This window comes from Amphiprion ocellaris, chromosome 16 (genome assembly GCF_022539595.1).
Source record: "Amphiprion ocellaris isolate individual 3 ecotype Okinawa chromosome 16, ASM2253959v1, whole genome shotgun sequence".
In the NCBI taxonomy this organism is placed as follows: Eukaryota; Metazoa; Chordata; class Actinopteri; family Pomacentridae; genus Amphiprion; species Amphiprion ocellaris.
The window spans coordinates 28,564,807-28,585,187 of record NC_072781.1 but is presented as its reverse complement, the minus strand read 5'-3'; the positions used below and the strand labels follow the sequence as shown (position 1 = coordinate 28,585,187).

Here is a 20,381-nt window from a genome sequence, read left to right as displayed (position 1 = left end):
TTTTAAGTGACGAAGAATCACTGAGGCGCTCAATAATTAGAAGCAGGAACAGTCCAGGTTCCCCACAGAGACACAAAACACACACACACACACACACACACACACACACACACACACACACACACACACACACACACAGAGGAGTGTGTGTGTGTGTGTGTGTGTGTGTGTGTGTGTGTGTGTGTGTGTGTGTGTGTGTGTGTGTGTGTGTGTGTGTGTGTGTGTGTGTGTGTGTCGCTTCCTGTTCGGAGGACCAGATGGTGGAATGTTGGGAATGTTGGTGTGACTGTTATTTTTTAAAGCGTTTGTGAATGTGTGCGGTTTCTAAGAAAGTGAAAGTAAAGATTCTTTTATTATTACTCACCCCGTTTCTTCAATTCTGGTATTTTTTTTTCTCTTTGCTCCTCCTTTCATCTTGCACCATTTTTTAAATTTTCCTATGTTAGAATTTATTTTCTCAGATGAGATAAACCGTGTTGTCCTTGCTACAGCGGAAATAAATGCAACAAAATGCTAAAGTATAGATGAGTAACTCTAAAAATGTCACATTTTTTCGAATGTTGACCAAAACAAAGCATGAGAAGTACGAAAATAACAGCAATACAAGTGTTTAGTTGTTTGTTTAAAGGGCTTCCATTAGCTGAATGCCACAGTAATCATATAATCGACCTCACATACAAAACAGGAGCATTAACCCTTTAAGCTCCCAACAATTTATAGATGTTTTATTTGCTCCTGTCACAGTTTTACTCACAGTGGGCTCATTTTTTGCTGCAATATAAAAACCTGCACCTCAATGGAAACACAATGACTAGATGTAGAGAGAATTTGAAAAGGTATTGTGTTCAACATGACAGTTATAAAGGCATTAATCATAAAAAACTAAAAAACTAAATTTGCATTTCTTTGAATATTTATTTTACTAAAATTGAAAACAATCTGGAATCAACATGTACAACATTTTTCCAAGTGCTCACAGCTGTTACCAATTTATAAATAAAAGAATACAGCTCTTCATACTGTACATATTTTCCTATTTATGTTTTCAGTTTGTTTCCTTACGCGTCTCCTATCTGCTTTGCATAAACAGCCTGCAGTTCATCTGAAAACTCTGAATTTTTATCATTGAACTATTGATCACAGCTGAGTCATTCATGGCTTCATGGTTGCAAGAAGAAGTGCAGAATTTTTTGTTTTTAAGTGAATATATTTAAATCAAATGGTTTATTTTTGACAAATTGTTAAACGGGGTATGTGAAATTAAATGATTTTGATGGAATATCAGATGTGGTTCATTTTTCCGATGAGTAGTTCAAGGACCGTTAGAAAGTGTTTCCATTTTTACAGCTTTTGGTTGTGATAAATGGTGTGAGATTGGCAATATTTGTAAAGATAACGTGAATTTCAAACTTGAGGTTCAGAAGGTTAAATATTCTAGTTTGTTATGGCTTTTTTAAGTAGTAAATGTAAAGTTTATGGAAACTCAAATGGTCAGAAATATGAAGATAGAACAGAAAGTTGGAGTTAACATCTAAATGCAAGAATTGGCATTTAAACCAGTTAAACCACAGCTGGTTGTTGGTTCAGGCAGCAGCTCCAGCATGTTCGCCGGCGGCTGCTGACCTCACAGGAATGTCTTTGTGTGTCGGTGAGAAATTCGCCACTGCAGCGACACAAGTTTGAACCCTGAACGCAGCACGGGCTCCGGACTGAACAGCAGCAGCAGCTCAGCGTTTGGTCTCAGTGGAAACGTCCTCGAGGCGGCGAGGCGCTCATGAATGGTGCGTTTGGTTCGTCGGCCTTGAGGCGCCGATCCACGAGGAAACCGGGTGATGGAGGGAAAAATACGGCGTGACTCTGAGCTCAGAGGACAAATGGTTGTCGTGTTGAGATCATCAGAACATAAAGAACTAAAGGAGATCAGCTGCAGGAACGTTTGGTCCATCTGCTGCCTGTTTGCTGCGACCCGACCTCTGACCTGCTGCTCTGCTTTCAGAGCCGAAGCTGTTTCTGGTTAGTTTTAACGGATCAGCGAGGAAAGAAAAAGAAATTTACCATAAAAAACTGTATAGCCCAAATTGTCAAAACCTATAGATGATGCTTTGTTCTTTTACGTTGTTGTTTACAGAATGAAATCTGCAAAGAAAATATATTTATTTTACATTTTTTGCAGTACATTTAAATAAAAAATATGTTTATTAAGTGTTGAAAAATGGTCAATAATTTGTAACTTATTTTGCAGATTTTTCCAGTGTTAAGTTACAGATGATATCTCGGAAAATCACAGGGAAAAGTATTAAATTAATGTTGAGTAAATTAGGAGAATCATGGTAAATGTCTATAAAACAATTATATTTTTTGCTAATTTAAATAAAATAAAAAATAGTTGAATTTGACCTTCAGACATTGTATAAGATCAACTTACTATTTGTAAAAAATACGCGTTTTTGATGCGGACTTCTGTAGTTTAATAAAATAGGCAATATCTGAATTGTTCAGAAAATTACTGTTCAAATTTTTACAGTGTATTTCTGACACTTATCCTTCGTTATCAAGTCAAGTCCAAGATAAGGGCGTCGGCTTTAAGGAAGTTGGCTTCAGGTTGGTCCTATTTCGACCTTCGCTCTGGTTTTATCTGTGAACCATCAGTTCATCGAGGAAAAGTGAATCTGGGTGGAGACGACTTTTAATCTGCAGGTCGAAGGTTCTGTTCGTGAACTCGAGTGACTCCGATTCTTGAATTCTTCGCATAGTGACGACATTAAAGTCATGCAGCTCCGGTGTCGTGTGATTATTTGTTCCTTGTATTGTCTTAGAGCTGTGACCTCTGACCTCCAGAGTGAAGCAGCGCTGCAGGATGTGGAGCTGATTGGTTGGACGTCTCCTCCTCATTCCAGCATTTTCCTGCACATCAGTGTGTGTGTGTGTGTGTGTGTGTGTGTGTGTGTCTTTGTGTGTGTGTGTGTGTGTGTGTGTGTGTGTGTGTGTGTGTGTCTTTGTGTGTGTGTGTGTGTGTGTGTTGACTGACAGCTGGATCAAACAGGAAGTGCTGGCAGGAAGAACATCTCCACAACAGGCTCTAATATTAGAGCTGAGAGTTTGTCAGGATGTTTGGACGTCTGTGGAGCGATGAGGAGCCAAAATCTCTGTTTCCCTTCACCTCGTACAATTCTTCTCTCTGCACACGAAAACTCATGCGATCGCCTCACGAAGAAGCAGCGTCGCCTGGGCGGCGAGATAATTTAGATAAAGAGGAATTCTCACAACATCGATATCAGTTTTTCATTCCGTTTCTACAACAATTTTATCGTTGCAGCTACACTTTCTGCCATCTGCAAACCATTTGTATTTGCTTTATACAATACAATACAATAACTTTATTAATCCCTGAAGGGAAATTCAATTGTCTGGGTTCTCATCTGTTTACTTTAGAATTAAATAGTCTAATTTTTTTTTTCAAAGCCTTTTATCAGCTTTTATTGGATAGGTGCAGTGTGAGAGAGACAGGAAACAGGAGAAGAGTCAGGGGAAGACATGCAGCAAAGGGCCGCGAGCGGGAATCGAACCCGGGCCAGCTGCGTCGGGGACCAGCCCCTGTACATGGGTCGCCTGCTCAACGCGTTGAGCTATACGGGCGCCCTAAATAGTCTAATTAATGATGGTAAGAAAGATTTTCTGAATCTTTCTGTCCTGCAGTGCAGGGATAGGAGTCGTCCACCTCCGATGTTTTGTTGCTCATTGAGGCAGATATGAAGTGGATGATCCATGTTTGTCAGAGTGGCCTCCATCTTGCTCAGTGCACGTCTCTCCACCTCATCCTCCAATGAGTTCAATCTGATTCCAACCACAGAGCCAGCTTTTTTAATCAGTTTTTTCAGATGCCTTGCATCCTTGTTTTTTATACTGCCTCCCCAGCAGACTGCAGCATAAAACAGGACACTTGCTACCACACTGATAAAACATCTGCAGCATCTTACTGCAGATGTCTAATGATCGAAACACATAAATATGTATCAACGCAGCAGCAGTTATTCAGTTAGTTGTCAAATATCATTTAATAATATATTTTAATAGCCAATCAGGAGAAACAGTGCAATTTGATATTTTCTGCTCATGGAAGAATCTGTCTTTCTACATACAGGAGACAGTATTGTGCAGCATTGTTGTTTTTCATGTTCAGAGAAATCTGTGCAATATTTATGGAAGCAAATCAGACTCATCAAATTCTGAATTTTAAAAGCTGCTGAATTTCTTACCTTGAATTTTTTTGCATCAAAATTACGTATGTGAATTTTTTATGCCTGAATTTAGCTCATCAAAATTCTAAAAACCAGTTAAAAATTCAATGTCTTCAAAATTCGCCATCAAAAAATTCAATGTTAAAAAATTCGCTGTCAAAAAATTTGCCGTTCACATCCGGGGGACTCAGGCGTAAAAAATCGATTCTGGCCAAAATCGAATCAACGCCCAGCCAATCACGTGGCGCTCCTCCGGTCATGTGACACAGACGGTTCACTTCACAAGACCGGGGTCAACCAGGGCTACCAGCATGAACGACGGCGCTTCAGTGAGTGTATTAATCCTTTTTGTCCTGTATGTGGTTTGTTTTTGTGAGAGTCAGTAAGCTGTAATGCATGCCGTTAGCTGCGCTAGCACAGCGATAGCCGCGCTAATACAGCGCTAGCCGCGCTAATACAGCGTTAGCCGCGCTAATACAGCGTTAGCCGCGCTAATACAGCGCTAGCCGCGCTAATACAGCGTTAGCCGCGCTAATACAGCGTTAGCCGCGCTAGCCGCGCTAATACAGCGCTAGCCGCGCTAGCACAGTAATAAGGTCACACAGAGAGCACGTTCTGCAGCTGGGTAGTTGAGTAACAATTTTATAAACGCACAAAAGGGGGGAAGTGTGATTTATGCGCCCGAAAATGCAGTTAAGTCACAGAGCAGTAGGGTTGCCACCTTTCAGAAATGAAAATAAAGGACGCCCACCACGGCTCCTTGGGGCCACAGTTCAGGAAAATCGGAAAGATATTCACAGATTCAGAATTCCACCATCAATAACTCATTATAAACGATGCCTCTTTTCCATCGCTGTAAGGTAGACAATGTGCTACAAGCCTAGTTTTATCAACAGTAGCTGTCTTTCAAGCTGCAGAAATAACACTGGTGTCAACAGGAGCCAGTTGAAGGCTGCAGTGATTCTGGTGACACTACAGTGTATCAGAGAGAAGCTATTGAATATTTGTGTCTCTCTTTACTGTTGCAGCAGTTTTGCAATTTGCAGACGTCCCTGTTCACTCCATAGACATCAATGGTATTCATGCAGCTTGAAAGACAGCTACTGTTGATAAAACTGGGCTTGTAGCACATTGTCTACCTTACAACGATGGGAAAGAGGCGTTTATGTTTTGACCAGTGTTGCCAACTCCTCAGTAAGGAAAGTAGCTATTGGCTGTCCTAAAAGTCGCTAGAAGTCGCTAAATGATGTCATCGCCTAATTTGCATAATTTCCCGTTTGCATGTAATTGTAATCAACATTGTGGGAGAGACAAAAAGTGAGTTTAAAATACCCAAAATATGTTTCTGAACTAGAGGCTAAATGCAGTGATTTATTTTAGTGTGACAGTGAAGAAACATTTTCATTTCCATCCCGCTCTGTAAGCAGGACGGGATCTGCAGAGACTTTGATTCATCTGCCGTCTGGACATGGAGTGATGTGGGTCTCCTCTAATCAGACAGTGGGATGCTGCAGGTCACTAGACTGACTTCCTGTGCTTTGTGAAGGGGAGGAGCTCACAGCGCCACCTGCTGCTCATTGAGGACAGTAACTGCAGAACGATCCGAGCTTTCATGTCAGACAGGGGCGGATCCAGATTAATTTTAGTGGGGGGCGGGGGGCACGGGGGGTACAACAGATATTTTGGGGGGGGGGGGGTTGTAAGTTTTAAAGCTGCTACCGACCTCTCGCTTTTACAAAGTATTTTTCATGGTTTTTTTTTTGGCTCTTTAACCCAATAGGAAAGCTGTATATGACCTTTTCATTTGGACTGTTAACATTCAAATTATGATGGACTTGTTTCCTTGTTTATGTGAATTACAACATCATTAGCTGCAACATCTGCCTGTTCTGTAAAACTAGTAGCTCAACAACAGCATCCTGAGGGCAATTAAGTGACAAATATTGTGCAAGAACAGCACTATTACAACCCTGACAATTTCCACTTCTTAGAATGTTTACTGCCAATTATCACACATAAAACAAGAAATAATATTCTATACTAATACTTCTATACTAGCCAATACACAATGAATAAATATTATCTGAAAGTCAGGTTATTGTTGTTTATCAGCACAATACAAAAAGATTAATGTTGGACATATTCCAGTTAAGACTCTAGAATATCATGATTTATGTAAATTTACCTCAATAATATGAATGTTCAGGTTAAGACTGTACAGTGATATTTATTATGTAAGTTTAGCTGATTAAAGTTTATGACTGCACTACAATATTATTTATTATTTAGATTTACATCATTATTATAATATTTAGGGTCAGACCAGACAGTATTGAGATTAAGAAATCAAATATTCTATAAAATGTAAATACACTGAACTCATTTGGATATATTTAAGTGAGACTCTACAATATTATTTATGACACAAATCTATCTAAATCAACATTTTAATCATTTTTACTCCAAACATTTACTGGACTGATTTAAATATTAAAATCACTCCTTTCTAATCCTCTGCTGTACGTTCAAACCTGAGGCCTTAAATAGAAACACACAAGTATCTGACTGAAGGAACTTCTGCAGAGTCCTGGTTCCAGAACATGATGATAGAATTATAGACAAACTTTAACAAAAGCTGCCTGAGAGTTTACAGGTTTTTATGTTGGATTTCTTAAGTAATTTAATGAGAGTTATCAGCAATAATCAAGTGTTCATTTGATGAACTTCATTTCCTAAAACATCCAGAATTGGAGCTCATATCTTTGGTAGCTGTAAAGTTTCTGCTCCTTCAAAGTTCACAACACAATGAATGAATTCCTAAAACACTCTCAATGCTGGAGAGCGTTTGTGATGCTGAAGCAGTGACCAGTTTTTCTGTTTCTTCTCTGGAGATGCACAATGAGGGACGTCTGCAGAGACTGAGAAAGAGTCTCACCACATCCTGACATGAGGAAAAAGACTTTATTGAAGACTACAATGAGAAAAACTATCAGACAGCAGACGGCTGCATTCAAGGTGAGCTCTGAACATTTGATCTGGAACAGGAATTCAATAACGGCAGCATGAGCTTCATTTCAGTCTGTAGCTGCTGAATTCATGGATGAATCATCTGGCACTAGAGAAGAAGACCATCAAACATCCACGTCAGCTGATGGAGGTCCAAGAGTCTCACCAAACAAACAACCTACAGAGTGAAGACCTCCAATCTGATTGGACGGCCTCCTATTCAGCCACGTGTGAACAAATGCCTCTAAGTTGATTTGTTTTCTAAAATAAATCTAGTTTGAGTCCTAATCTATGCCTGTGTGTTTGCTTCTTTACACTGCTGTTAACAGTTTAGGCTGTTAGATTGTTCCAGATAAGACAAGTACAAGATTCTTCAGAGCCGTTCTACCATGAGCCTGACAGGAAGAACTCCAACAGCTACTGAATGTTCCTGTGGTTCCCTCAAGGCTACAGGAGGAGCCCTACGAGGACGAGCCGGTCCACCTGATGGTGGCCAGTCGCTGTGGTTCAAAGCCAACACCGACTACGTGGACTTCTACTGGACCACACGGAGGCCTTCAAACCGGACCAACAAGTTCAGCGACTCCCCGACTCGTGGGTCTGAGGACGCCGCCGAGCCTCGGTCCAGCCGGCCTCCTGTCTGTGGGTGTTTGAGTGCTGAGAGGTTTATGGATCCATGTGAACGTTCTGTGTTGAAACAGCAGCTTTGGACTCGGTAACGCCAGGAAAAACCAAGAGCTCCTTTATTTGTGACTTCCACTAATAAAACTGATGAAAATAAGTTTGCCAGGGTTCTGACTGATAACAGAATATTAAATAATGAAAGTAATCGTTTAAATATTCCTTTAAACAATCTTTTTACGTCTACATTTCCTTTACACTGACTTCTTGGTATATGTACAAGTATTTTGGGTGGAATATATCATTAAGCCCAATGTTCAAGGGTTCTTCTGGGAATATACTATTAAACCAACCTTTTAGGTAAATGTTCCAAAATGTTGAGTAGAATATACCATCAGATAAACCTTTTAGGTCTACACTGGAAGATTTTAGAGTAGAATATTACTCCAAACCATCCTGTAGCATTTCCACCATTTAAGGTGGAATACTCCTTTACACCAAGATTTTTTGGTCTACATTGAAGGATTTTGGGTGGAATATTCCTTTGAACGAACTTTTTAAGTTTATGTTCAAGGATGTTGGGTGGAATATACCACCTGTGTTTGTGTTGCTCCTCGGCGACCCTAGACAGCCGGGTCGTAATGTTTTTTGAGCAACACACCATACTATGACGTTTTTACAATGACGGTTCTACTATGGAACCAGTTTGACATGTTCAGGCGTTCTTTGTGTGAAAACTAAACTAAATTTCCTTCACTAACCCAACCCTCTGGACTTCCAGTAAGCTGTGTTCCTATTGGCTGTCCAGGTGGCTGCTTGGTGTTATCAGGAACACCTGAGCAGCTCAGTGTCTTCCTGCTTTATTTAGCTGCAGACAAACATTTCCTCTGTTTCTCTTCACCAGTGAACCGGGTTTGGTTCTGTTCCTTTAGTTTGTTCTTTTGGCGTTGGCTTGCAGCTTCCAGCAGTAAAATCGTCTTTAATGTGTTTCTTGGTGTGTTTTAGGGCTCTGTACTGGATAGTTGTCTTGGTAAATGTGGTGCTTATGTGTGCAGTGATTAGTGGATTTGGTGCAGCTGAGTTGTGTCTTTATCTTGGCTGTAGTGAGTCTTTAGAGGTTTCTGGTCAGACACATTCTGTATTCTTGTTTGAGAACCAGCGTTGGTTGTCCAGAAGGTAAGAGTTCCTGTCCTGATTCTCTGTTCTCAGAGGTTCTCTGGTAGGCTGCAGGAGACTTGAGCGTTTGGGTTGTACTAGTTTGGATTTTGTACGGTTTCTTTTGGACGACTATCTTGAGGCTCCTCCATGTGGTTTAGTGAGGTTTTCTGGAACAGTTCTACAAAGCAACCTGCAGCAGAAGAGATTTTGAGAGTTTTTAGGAAGTTCTGGAGACCAGACTTTAGAGCAGCAGAAACATTTGTCAGCAGTTTGAGCAGGAGAAGGTGAGCTTCAGAGTAGAAATGAGATGGAAACCTTCTTGACCCGTGTGGTGAGGTCCTGTACCAAGAGTTTGAGCAGGTTGTGAAGAGTCTGTAGTTCTTTGGTCTGAAAGCACAAGAAGAGTCGACTCATTAAAGGAGAAAACAGGAGATATTGTTGGTTCTTCTGTCGCTCTGCAGTTTCCTTAGACTGAATATCAAGTTTCTATTTTAAATGATTTCCCATGTGAGCCCAAGAAGACTTCAATAAACTCCCTCCATCCCATGGACACATTTTATTACCATGCTAAATGTTTTTTTTTTTAATGTTTTTGAGTTTTAATCATAGTTTGAGCATAGTTTTTTGTCTTTGCTTGTTTAGTTTTGTCATCTGTGTGAAAGGTGCTAAACAAATAAAGCTGAATTGATAAACTGAATAATTGACTAACTCATGATTGTGACAACAGAAGTATTTTCATTGTGATTTACGGGTTTGTTTCATTTCTAAGGTTGAGGTTAAAATCTTGACAGAAAAAAAAGATTAAAGAAATAAACTACATCTTAAAAAAGCAATCAAATCAAAGGAAAAAAGCATTTAATACAACAAAACTTTTAAAAAGAAAATTAAACATTAAATACAATTAAATTACATTAAACAGACAAAATATTTAATTAAATAATTAAACAAGATACAAAACATGTAATTATGAAATTAAACAAAATTTATTAAACAAAAATATGAAACTAAAGATTAAATATTTTAGATAATTAAACATTTAAAAAATAAAATTAAACAAGAATATTAAACATTTTTTTTAAAAATACAAAACATTAAATTACATTATTAAACCTTTAAAAATACAAAACATTGAATTAAAAATTAAATGTTTATTTGGAAAATTAAATCAAAGACAATAAAACTTTAAATAGGAATTAAACAGAAAATACAATGAAGCATTTAAAAAGAAAATTAAACATTGAAAGGTGGTAAAACATTTAAAAAGAAAAACAAAGATTTAATCGAAAAATTAAACACGGGGAAAGAAAAGGAAATTTTTCAAACAAGCCGATAAAACATTTGAAAAAACAATTAAACATTAAAAAGAAAACATTTGGAAATCAAATCAGACATTAGAAAAGAATAAAAGGTGAGAAAAGAGCAAAACTAAACATTTAAGAAGAATCAAACTAAAGACAAAACATTTGAAAAGACACCAGTTAAACTTTAGAAGATCAAATTAAACAGAAGAAGCAATGAAATGATCAAAAGAGCAAAAACAGAAAAAGGTATTAAAGTGTTTTCTAGTCTGAAATGAAAACATCAAGTTGTTTTTTCAAATGTTTCCTCTTTCTATGTTCTTGGTTTGATTGTGGACAGATTTACTAAGAACTCATTTCAGAAAACTGCTTCCAGATAAAGTCTACTAGTAGTTGAAGGCATTGATCAAACTAATGTTACCTTCTGATCTCCATAAACTTTACTGTTCAGTGAAGAGAATCAAAGTTTGTTGAGTATTTCTAAAAAACCCACAGGTGAAGGTCTGAGAAGAACTTGGATGGATGATCTAAATGTGAAATCAAGACTCATGGTTACAAGTTTTAAGGCTTCTGTTAACCATAAAGTTCAAACTAACAGAGAAGTACTGAGAAACTTTTAAAATTTCAGTCCTCAGACTGTCTGAAGGTTCAAACTAACAGAGAACTACTCAAGAACTTTTAGGATTTCAGTCCTCGGACTGTGGAAAGGTTCAAACTAACAGAGAACTACTCAGGAACTTAGAAGATATCAGTCCTCAGACTGTCTGAAAGTCAAATCTAACAGAGAACTACTGTGGGACTTAGAAGATATCAGTCCTTGGACTGTCTGAAAGTTCAAACCAACAGAGAACTACTGTGAGACTTAGAAAATTTCAGCCCTCAGACTGTGTGAAAGCTCAGGTCCTGAGGACTCGGGAGGTGTGGAGGCTTTGGAAAGTCTTGGAACTGATGGTTCAACCCTCCAGCCCAAAGGCTGAAGTCCAACCTCCTGAGAAAAACGGTCGAGTCGAGACTCGAGTTAAAAAAAATCTCGAAAACGACAAAAAATAGATGATAAATGCGCAAAAAAAAGAAGAATTTGTATCTGAGCGAATAGCTCAGGGGGATAAGAAGAAGACTACCAAGCGGAAGGTCGCAGGTTCGAGACCGGCCACAGACCTCTTTCTTTCTTTGTCTTTGTCAGGATTTTGAGAAAATTTAAGAAGTGTCTGGTCTTGAACCAGCGACCTGCAGCTCCATAGGCAAATCCTTAACTCACTGAGCTACAGATCAGATACAAAGAAATAAATTCGTCGTCCCTTTGGCATCGTAGTTCCTGAAGTGACCACATGGGTGGAGCCAAGGCGGAGTCTGGGTGGAGTCAGGGCGGAGAGTAGGCGGGGAGGTGGGTGGCGGCCTCCCCCCTCTACTCCCCCACCTCCCTCCACCACCCACCACACCTTCCCCCACCCGACGAGTTCTTCGAGTCTCCACGAGTTCTTCGAGTCTCGACAGGTTTTCCTGAGTTTCTGGAGTTTCCACCAGGTCAGGGGCAGAACTTGTCATGAAGAGGTGTTGAAGTCGGCCAGGATGGACTGACTTTTTACAGCGACTAGAAGGAAGACCACTAGAAGAGCAGGTCTGTAACCACCATCCATAAAATCCATGGAGTCGCTCCAGAGAAATGAAGGAAGGTCAACTTTTATCAACCTCCATCCAGATGTTCAACTTCATATCTTTACTTTGACATTTTTAGCACCACAAACCTTTAGTATCACACTTTATCATTTATTAGGACTTTAACGGAATCCACCAGCAGATTTAGTTTTTGTTGACAAACTTTATTCTTGTCATCGTGGGACTGCAGTATTTAAAACTGTTCCTTCTATTTGACCTCATGTTTATTAGTTTTAGTGGAGAAAGTTATTTTAGTTGTCCATTAGTCTCTTAAAAAACAAATAATAAATTGGATTAGTCAAGAGGTTTAAATTTCTTACTTTGTCATATTTTAAATATGACAGAAAATGGAAAAATAAAGTGTCTTGAGACAATTTGACCTGTAATTGGCGTTATATAAATAAAATTGAATTAAAATTGTATGTATCTTGTAATGGAGTAATTCAGCCATATATGTTGGAAAACACATTTTCTTTGACCATTAATCTGTTGATTGTTTTTTCCAGTAATTCATTTCTTGTTTTGGTTTATAAAATGTCAAACCCAAATATATTCAGTTTACTGTCATAAAAACCAAAAAGATTTACATTCATGATGCAAGAATCAGGCAGTTTTTCACTTTTTATCTTAGTTTAGTCAGAAAGTTAGTTGATAATGTGTGAATTGTTGCAGCTTGTGAGCCGTAAAAGGTTTTAATCTTTGGGGCCGAGTGTCAAAAAACATTTAGAAACCAACACCAACAAAACACTCAACAAAGATTTGAACATCATTAAAGGGAAATCAAACTTTTGCATGACAATGTCTAATGAAAGGACATTTATTTCCAACGTAAATGTGTGATATTCATCCCCTGGAGCTTTCTCTTCACATCGTCTTCCACCTGGACTGGTTTGGTCAGGAGCATGTGCAACAAACATTTGAAAAACTGCACTTTAACATCAATGAATGACACTCAAGTTTAATCTCTACATAAATGAGACTGAGTCTGGATGTGCTGCTCTGTCATTAACTCCTAAGTTTAGGGAAAGTTCAAACAAAAGAGGACAGTTCAGATAAGACTTGAGAATGAGCTTATTTTGAACAAACATCTCAGACTTTCTGAGCTTCAGCACCTACAGCAAGATATTTTAACAAGCAACTCAAGAGATCCAGAAGTTGGAGAGAGTTAGCTGTAGCTGAGCCAAAGAACATGTGGGACGCTAACCTAGCAAACATTTCAGACTTTTCTCTGTGAATTCTGAGAAATAATTTACTATTTAATGACAGAGCTACACATCTTAACTCAGTCTCATTAAAACAGACTCTAATTCAGTGTCATCCATCCATATTAAAGTGCAGTTACCCAAAATGTTTGTTGCATGAGCTCCAACAAAACCTGTCCAGGTAGAAGGCCACTTTGACAAACAGGAAGTGGAAGATTCCAAGCAGATTTATAGAAGGGGGAACCGGACTGTACTAAGTGTGGTCGAGTATAGAGGGGTGTTCTGTGGGTTTTTAAGGCTGATAATGATTATTAGTGAGACATTTGGAGTAGATATTCATTTGCAGTAAATGAAAATATTTACTACTATCTACTTAGAAGAACACAAACTCTAACTAAACTCTAAACTTTGTTGATACGTTTTTGTTTTGTTTACAGATGTTAAGTTAAAGGAGTTTTATTCGTGACGTATAACCAATCAAATCACTCCAAAAGACAGAGCAACCACAGGTAGATTAAGGTTCAGAGCCAAAGTAGCACCATTTTTAAATGTATTTATTACCATAAATCAGTAAAAAAAATAAGATACTGATAATCAGTAAATCAGTCAGCCCACAATTACTACAATTCTACAATGTATGTCTCTTTGCTTTGACTTGTTATTTGTACAATATACGATGTATATGATGGTGTTTTTTCATACCAAAGGCTATACTATGATGTTTTCTAAGAGACATACGATGCTACTCTGTTTGTTCTGGCTCTGGGTTGCTGCACTCCTCCTCTGTTGTTTTCTGGATTGTACTCAGCTGCATGCCTTCGTCCACCCGGCCTCCGTTGACTCGTCCCGCCTGCCGTCTCTGGAGCTGAAGCTGGATTGGAACAGACCAAAGTACAGTCCAATCACGATGTCAGCTGCCTCTCAAAAGGCTCCTTCATCTGGCAGGTGGCGGCACTTCTTCTGAAGGGAAGCTGAGCTGGTCCAGCAGAACTTTGGAGATGTGTTCCAGTGGTTGGTGGATGTGTGGGGAGATAGAGAGGGACCTTTGAATTGTTCACAAAGGAAAACAGGGAGCCCATTGGTAGTTTTAGTTTAGGGTGCTACTGCGGTGTGTTTTTGGGTTTTAAGAGGTGAACAGGAAGAGTTTTTTTTTCGTATTGATTATCTTTTACTTTGTTCCTGGTTGGAATGCCCATCAATGTCAATGTGGAGTTCACTTTTAGTTCTGTTTATTTATTTTTATTTTACTAACACCCATTTGCTTTTAACTCCCTCACATGTTGTGTTGTTGTAAACTTAGTCTTTCAAATAAATACTCGTCAAACCCTCTGGAAACCAGCGTTTGTACTGTTTTTGTGTTGCTCCTCACCTACTTCAGACGGCCGGGACATAACGTTTTGTGGACTAAAGGCTTTTCTGTGATGTTTTTAGAGCGACATGCTATACTATGATGTTTTTAGACCAAAGGCTATAATATGACGTTTTTTGGGCGACATGTTATACTATGACGTTTTTTGAACGACATTCTATACTATGACATTTGTTGGACGACATGCTATACTATGACGTTTTAAGAGCAACATGCTAAACTATGACAATTTTAGAGCGACATGCTATACTATGGACATTTGTTGGATGACATGCTATACTATGGACATTTTCTGGACCAAAGGCTATACTATGACGTTTGTTGGGCGACATGCTATACTATAGGCTTTTTTAATTGACATATTACTATGTGTTTTTTGTTTGTGTTTTTTTGTTTTTTAGCAACATATAATAATTTGAACAGTTTCAAAAATTACTATACCTTTACTTGTGCAATGAAATATTCTTTTTAGGCAAAGGCCATGTTTGATTACATATAGGCTATTAAATAAATGTTTATTAAAAACTAAAAAGCATTAAAAAAATAATAACCAACTTAGGCATTTACTGAGTCACTAAAATAGTGTAGAGTCTACGGCCACATCAGCATTATTATAAGCATCCTCTGGTAAATTCACAGCCATATACTGTAGGAACTCTAGCTGATCTCATCATGATGTACACTTACCATATGGACTTCAGGAGATGATTAGATGATGATAAACTGTGACCTGCTGGTTGGGTTCTCTCTGTTCTCATATTTCCTCCATGTTCGTCTCCTGATGCTGCCTTACTTCAGCCAGTCCATGAGCAACAGAAAACACAGTTTGCCTTGTACCCACCGCCAGGGGTTCCACTCTTCCCACTCCAGTCTGTACATTTGCAAACGTTTTTGTTTCTTTAGACGTGGTGGAGTTTCAGGTGTAGACATTTTTAAACGTGCGGGTGCAGCAGCGTCTGTAACCAGGCAACCAGAGACAGGACCGGACAGGACCGGACACACAGAGACGTCTGAAGTCTGTCCACTGGACCTGGCATCGGGTCCTCGCTGCGTGGGTCCTACGAAGATGAAATTGGCTGCCCTTAATATTTCCTGTGTTTTATTTTATTCATTATGCAGTTTTGATGAGTGTGTGATTTATGAAAATACGGAACAACTTGCGTCCCGTATTGATTCAATACGGAACGCAACAATTAATTGTCAAATAAAGGACGTTTCCGTATTTTAAGGGACAGGTGGCAACCCTGCAGAGCAGTGTAAAGAAACTGGTCACCTAGCAAACTGAATTAGTCTAGGGAACACTTTGTTTATTATGTGTGTTTTCTGCTCAAGTTAATGTCCTGGTTTGATTCATTTTAAATTACTCCTGATCTTGAAAGGTTTTAAACTGTGCAGTCAAAGTAGTTACAACTGTGAGCGAATAGCTTGAAATGAACTGCCCTAGACTGCTCTGTTCATAGCCGACTATTCTTTCACAGCTATATCAAGAGTTATTGTGCAATGATAGATAAATGCAGCCCATTTTTCAACCGTTTCCTGTTTAGTATGTGTACCCTCCTCTTAATTTGTTCTAAAAGAAATGTCTAATGAGGCAGTCTAGTCTTTCAGTCAGGTTAAGTCATTTTTCCCATTGGTGGTTTGCATTATATAGCTTTGTTTTTCTCTGTTCTAGGAACTATTGTTAAATCATCTTTATGTGAGACTTTGTTCTCGTTTGGAGCATATTCTCTGACGCATGCCTTTGGATCTGGACTTCTTAGAGTTCACTTGCACACAAGAACTTGTGTTTTTAAATGATTTATCTGACCAAGTAGAAGTTTGCCCAGCTATTTTAAATGCACTGACACAACTACACCATCTTATCAGCTCAGAAAAAGAAAACAGGAATCAGTACATTGCAACTGTGCACTCTGAGAGAGGAGCAGCTGGGCGACAAAGAATGGTCACATCCCCAGAGCACCTTTACAACTTACTGGAACTTAATATGTCTGTCCCATGTATAGATAATGGTATCTGTGAAATATTAGCTGAGTATGTCAAATATTTTTAGATTTTTTTAAGTGGACCGTAGACCTAGTTTCAGTATTTTTTTTTCTCACATTGCAATTTGATGCTATATATATTATATATATAATATCTCAAGAATAATTCAAGATAAAAGCCTGAAATTTTCATTTATTTGTCTTGCTAACATAAGCATATCAGATTGCTATTAAATACAGTGGTGGAAAAAAGTTTTTGGACACCTCATACATTTGTGAAATATTGCATTAACAATCCCTCTGAGGTCTTCAAATGCAATTTCTATTAGTTCAGTCACAGCCATAATACGAAACAAATCCTAAAAAAGTCAATAAAAACTTGAAATTCATTGGTTCCTTGAAAATAAGAAATTTTGAGTATTTTGTCATTTTGGTAGAATTTAGTTTTGCTAGTCATGTAAACAATAAACAAAAAAAGCATCATTTGTGTCCGTCTAATGCAGTCACACCTTTTGAAACACAAAAGACTTTCCATCAAATATTTCACGATAATATTTGAGATTGTGGAAAATTTTCAAGGTGCCTGAAAACTTTTTTCCACCACTGTATCTGTCAAAGCATGAAAATTTGCCATTGGAAAAATGCCACTATCTCCAGAACGATATATGTGGTCATGGTTCCATTATGCCAATGTCATGGTAATGACTGGATGCAGGGCTAATTTACAAAGAAATTACACAAAACAACATGTCAGGTTTCGAAGACTGGACTTTTCATAGACCACTTCATTTTTTTCATATTTCAACTCACCCATAATCTGAGATTATTGATGTACTTGTTCAGTATTATAGAGTCTTCATCATTGTTCTGAGATAGTGTAATTCAAACAACCTCAAATTTCAATGTGCAAAAAAATGCCTGTTGAAGTAGGTTGACAGTGACAGCCAATTTAAAAATATTTTTTGCTCTGACAGTATTTGGCAGCCTATATATATATATATATATATATATATATATATATATATATATATATATATATATATATATATATATATATATATATATACATAGGCTGCTGTTTTGTAATATTGCAACGGATTTTCATCCCATTCGCCAGTGACAAAATACAGTACAGTCCAGTTCATTTTTTACTCCTGCTTTAATGCCGTGATTGCATGTATTGTTCACCAGAAATATTCTTAACTTCAGATACTTTAAATGTATGGCAGAAATACGCATACTTGAGCCAGATAACCTGTCAGGTGAGTTGGGAGAACAGGTAGGGGAGGGAATCCAAAAGTGCACTTAGTTTTGTCAGTCAAGTAAAACTAACTAGAGAACAACACCTAACATATCTTGACTGGCAAGTGCAAATACAGGCCAGGATGTCAGTCTTAAATGATGTGTGGTCCTTGTTATGTCCTGGGATGTAACTTGAGCAGAAAACACACATAATAAACAAAGTGTTACCTAGACTAATTCAGTTTGCTAGGTGACCAGTTTCTTTACACTGCTCTGTGACTTAACTGCATTTTCGGGTGCATAAATCACACTTCCACCCATTTGTGCGTTTATAAAATTGTTACTCAACTACCCAGCTGCAGAACGTGCTGTCTGTATGACCTTATTACTGTATTAGCGCGGCTAGCGCTGTATTAGCGCGGCTAGCGCTGTATTAGCGCGGCTAGCGCTGTATTAGCATGGCTAGCGCGGCTAGCGCTGTATTAGCGCGGCTAACGCTGTGCTAGCGCAGCTAACGGCATGCATTACAGCTTACTGACTCTCACAAAAACAAACCACATACAGGACAAAAAGGATTAATACACTCACTGAAGCGCCGTCGCTCATGCTGGTAGCCCTGGTTGACCCCGGTCTTGTGAGGTGAACCGTCTGCGTCACATGACCGGAGGAGCGCCACGTGATTGGCTGGGCGTTGATTCGATTTTGGCCAGGATCGATTTTTTACGCCTGAGTCCCCCGGATGTGAACAGCAAATTTTTTGACAGCGAATTTTTTGACATTGAATTTTTTGATGGCGAATTTTGAACATTGAATTTATTGATGGCGAATTTTGAACATTGAATTTTTTGATGATGAATTTTGAAGACATCAAATTTTTTTGATGGCGAATTTTGAAGACATTGAATTTTTAACTGGTTTTTAGAATTTTGATGAGCTAAATTCAGGCATAAAAAATTCACATACGTAATTTTGATGCAAAAAAATTCAAAGTAAGAAATTCAGCAGCTTTTAAAATTCAGAATCTGATGAGTCTGATTTGCTTCCATAAATATTTCATAACTTTTGCTCTGTGACTTCATGCAAGTGGTAAATAGTTGTAGGACGTTTTATTTTTCACTGCAATACAAAATCCTGCACAAACAACAGAACAAACATGAAGAAGTATGACATAAGTGGAGTATGACATAAAGTCATAAATCATAAAGTTATCATTTCAGTAAGTCAGTAAGAATTTGATCATTCTTTTTTCAAAAATTGTCTAAATCTGATATCGATATGTACAAAATTTTTCCAAGTGCCCACAAGTGTTAACCATACTAAAAATCTTTTTTTGAAAAAGTGGCTCTATATATTCTAGATATTTTTTCCACAACATTTTTCGATTTATGTCCATACTCCTCTCTGCTCTACACTGCCTGCAGTTCAGCTGAAAAATCCCTCAATTTTTGTGACATGACTGTTGGTCAGTTAAAGCTTCGTTGTTGCAACAATGAGTTTTAAATTTTTAGCAGAATGCAATTCAAGCATAGAATTTATTTTTGCCAAATTTTTAAATGAGCCATGTAGAATATATGGATTTCCATGAAATATCCAGATTTAAAGCTTCAATTTGGTTAATTTTACAAACTGAACGGTACGTCACTGATGAGCAGTTTGAGATCTTTTAGAAAGTTGTAAATGTGATGATTGTTTCCCGTTTTTACAGCCTTACTCCCTTTTAAACCTGCCAGAGGGTTTTGAGGTACAGAGTGTTAATTTAACTGAAAATGATCTCAGTATGTTTGTGAATCAGTGTCCAGAAATATTAAAGATGACAAACTAACAGATAATTTCTCAGGAGGTCAACACCCTGTTGACTGATCAGAATAAACTTCTCTGGACTTCTTACAACCACATGATAAAATCTGGGCGTGTGAGCTGAATGCTGCACTCAGATTTGGATGACGTATAACAATTTTTGGCTTAAATTTGGATAATTATCCTCATAGAACTACATATCAGAAATGAATACTTAAAGGACTGTAGAAAAGTTGAAAATCTGATGATTGGTTCTGTTTTTATGGGTTCTTCTTTGAAAGAAAATACACCTTTCAAACCTAAAAGGAGGAAAGACAGTGAAATAAAGAATAGAAAAGAGTTGAAAAGAATTAATTTAGTGTCACATTCATTCCATTGCATTCATACAATCGGACAACATAAATAACAACATTTAGCTGAAAAAATAGCATGTATTTAGGAGAACATCTTATTCTTTTAAAGTTATCTTCTTTTTTATATTAAGAACTATATAAACAGTGTAACTGATGGAGCACTTCTGGATATTGCGTATTGCTGAACAAATATGCAAAAAATACGGCTTGAGGTAGTGCAAACTTTACATACAAGGTAATTTTTAAAATAAACTGCATTAAAAAAATCTATGAATACAGCTTTTTTTGCTGCACAAACCAATGAATCGACATAGAATCAGAATCAGCATTAATGGCTAATTAAGTACACAGCATACAAGAATTACATAGTTTTTGGCTGTTGGTATCACCCTAGGAATAAGGAAAAAGAGCAATAAAATTACTATAGAAAGAAGAAGAGAAAAAATAAAGCAATCAAAA

At 37.9% G+C, this 20,381-nt stretch overlaps 1 protein-coding gene and 1 long non-coding RNA gene across 3 annotated transcripts in view; one reads left to right on the top strand and one right to left on the bottom strand.

Moving 5' to 3' along the window:
- LOC111572926 (spectrin beta chain, non-erythrocytic 1) overlaps positions 1 to 20,381 on the top strand; it is a 192,966-nt gene that overhangs the window by 78,759 nt on the left and 93,826 nt on the right. The gene's annotated exons all lie outside the window — the stretch shown is intronic.
- Positions 13,718 to 18,833, bottom strand: LOC129350824 (uncharacterized). The gene is made up of 3 exons (XR_008604350.1): positions 18,361 to 18,833; positions 15,236 to 15,606; positions 13,718 to 14,222 (listed from the first exon to the last, which is right to left on the bottom strand). It is a non-coding gene; the product is annotated as an uncharacterized LOC129350824 (long non-coding RNA).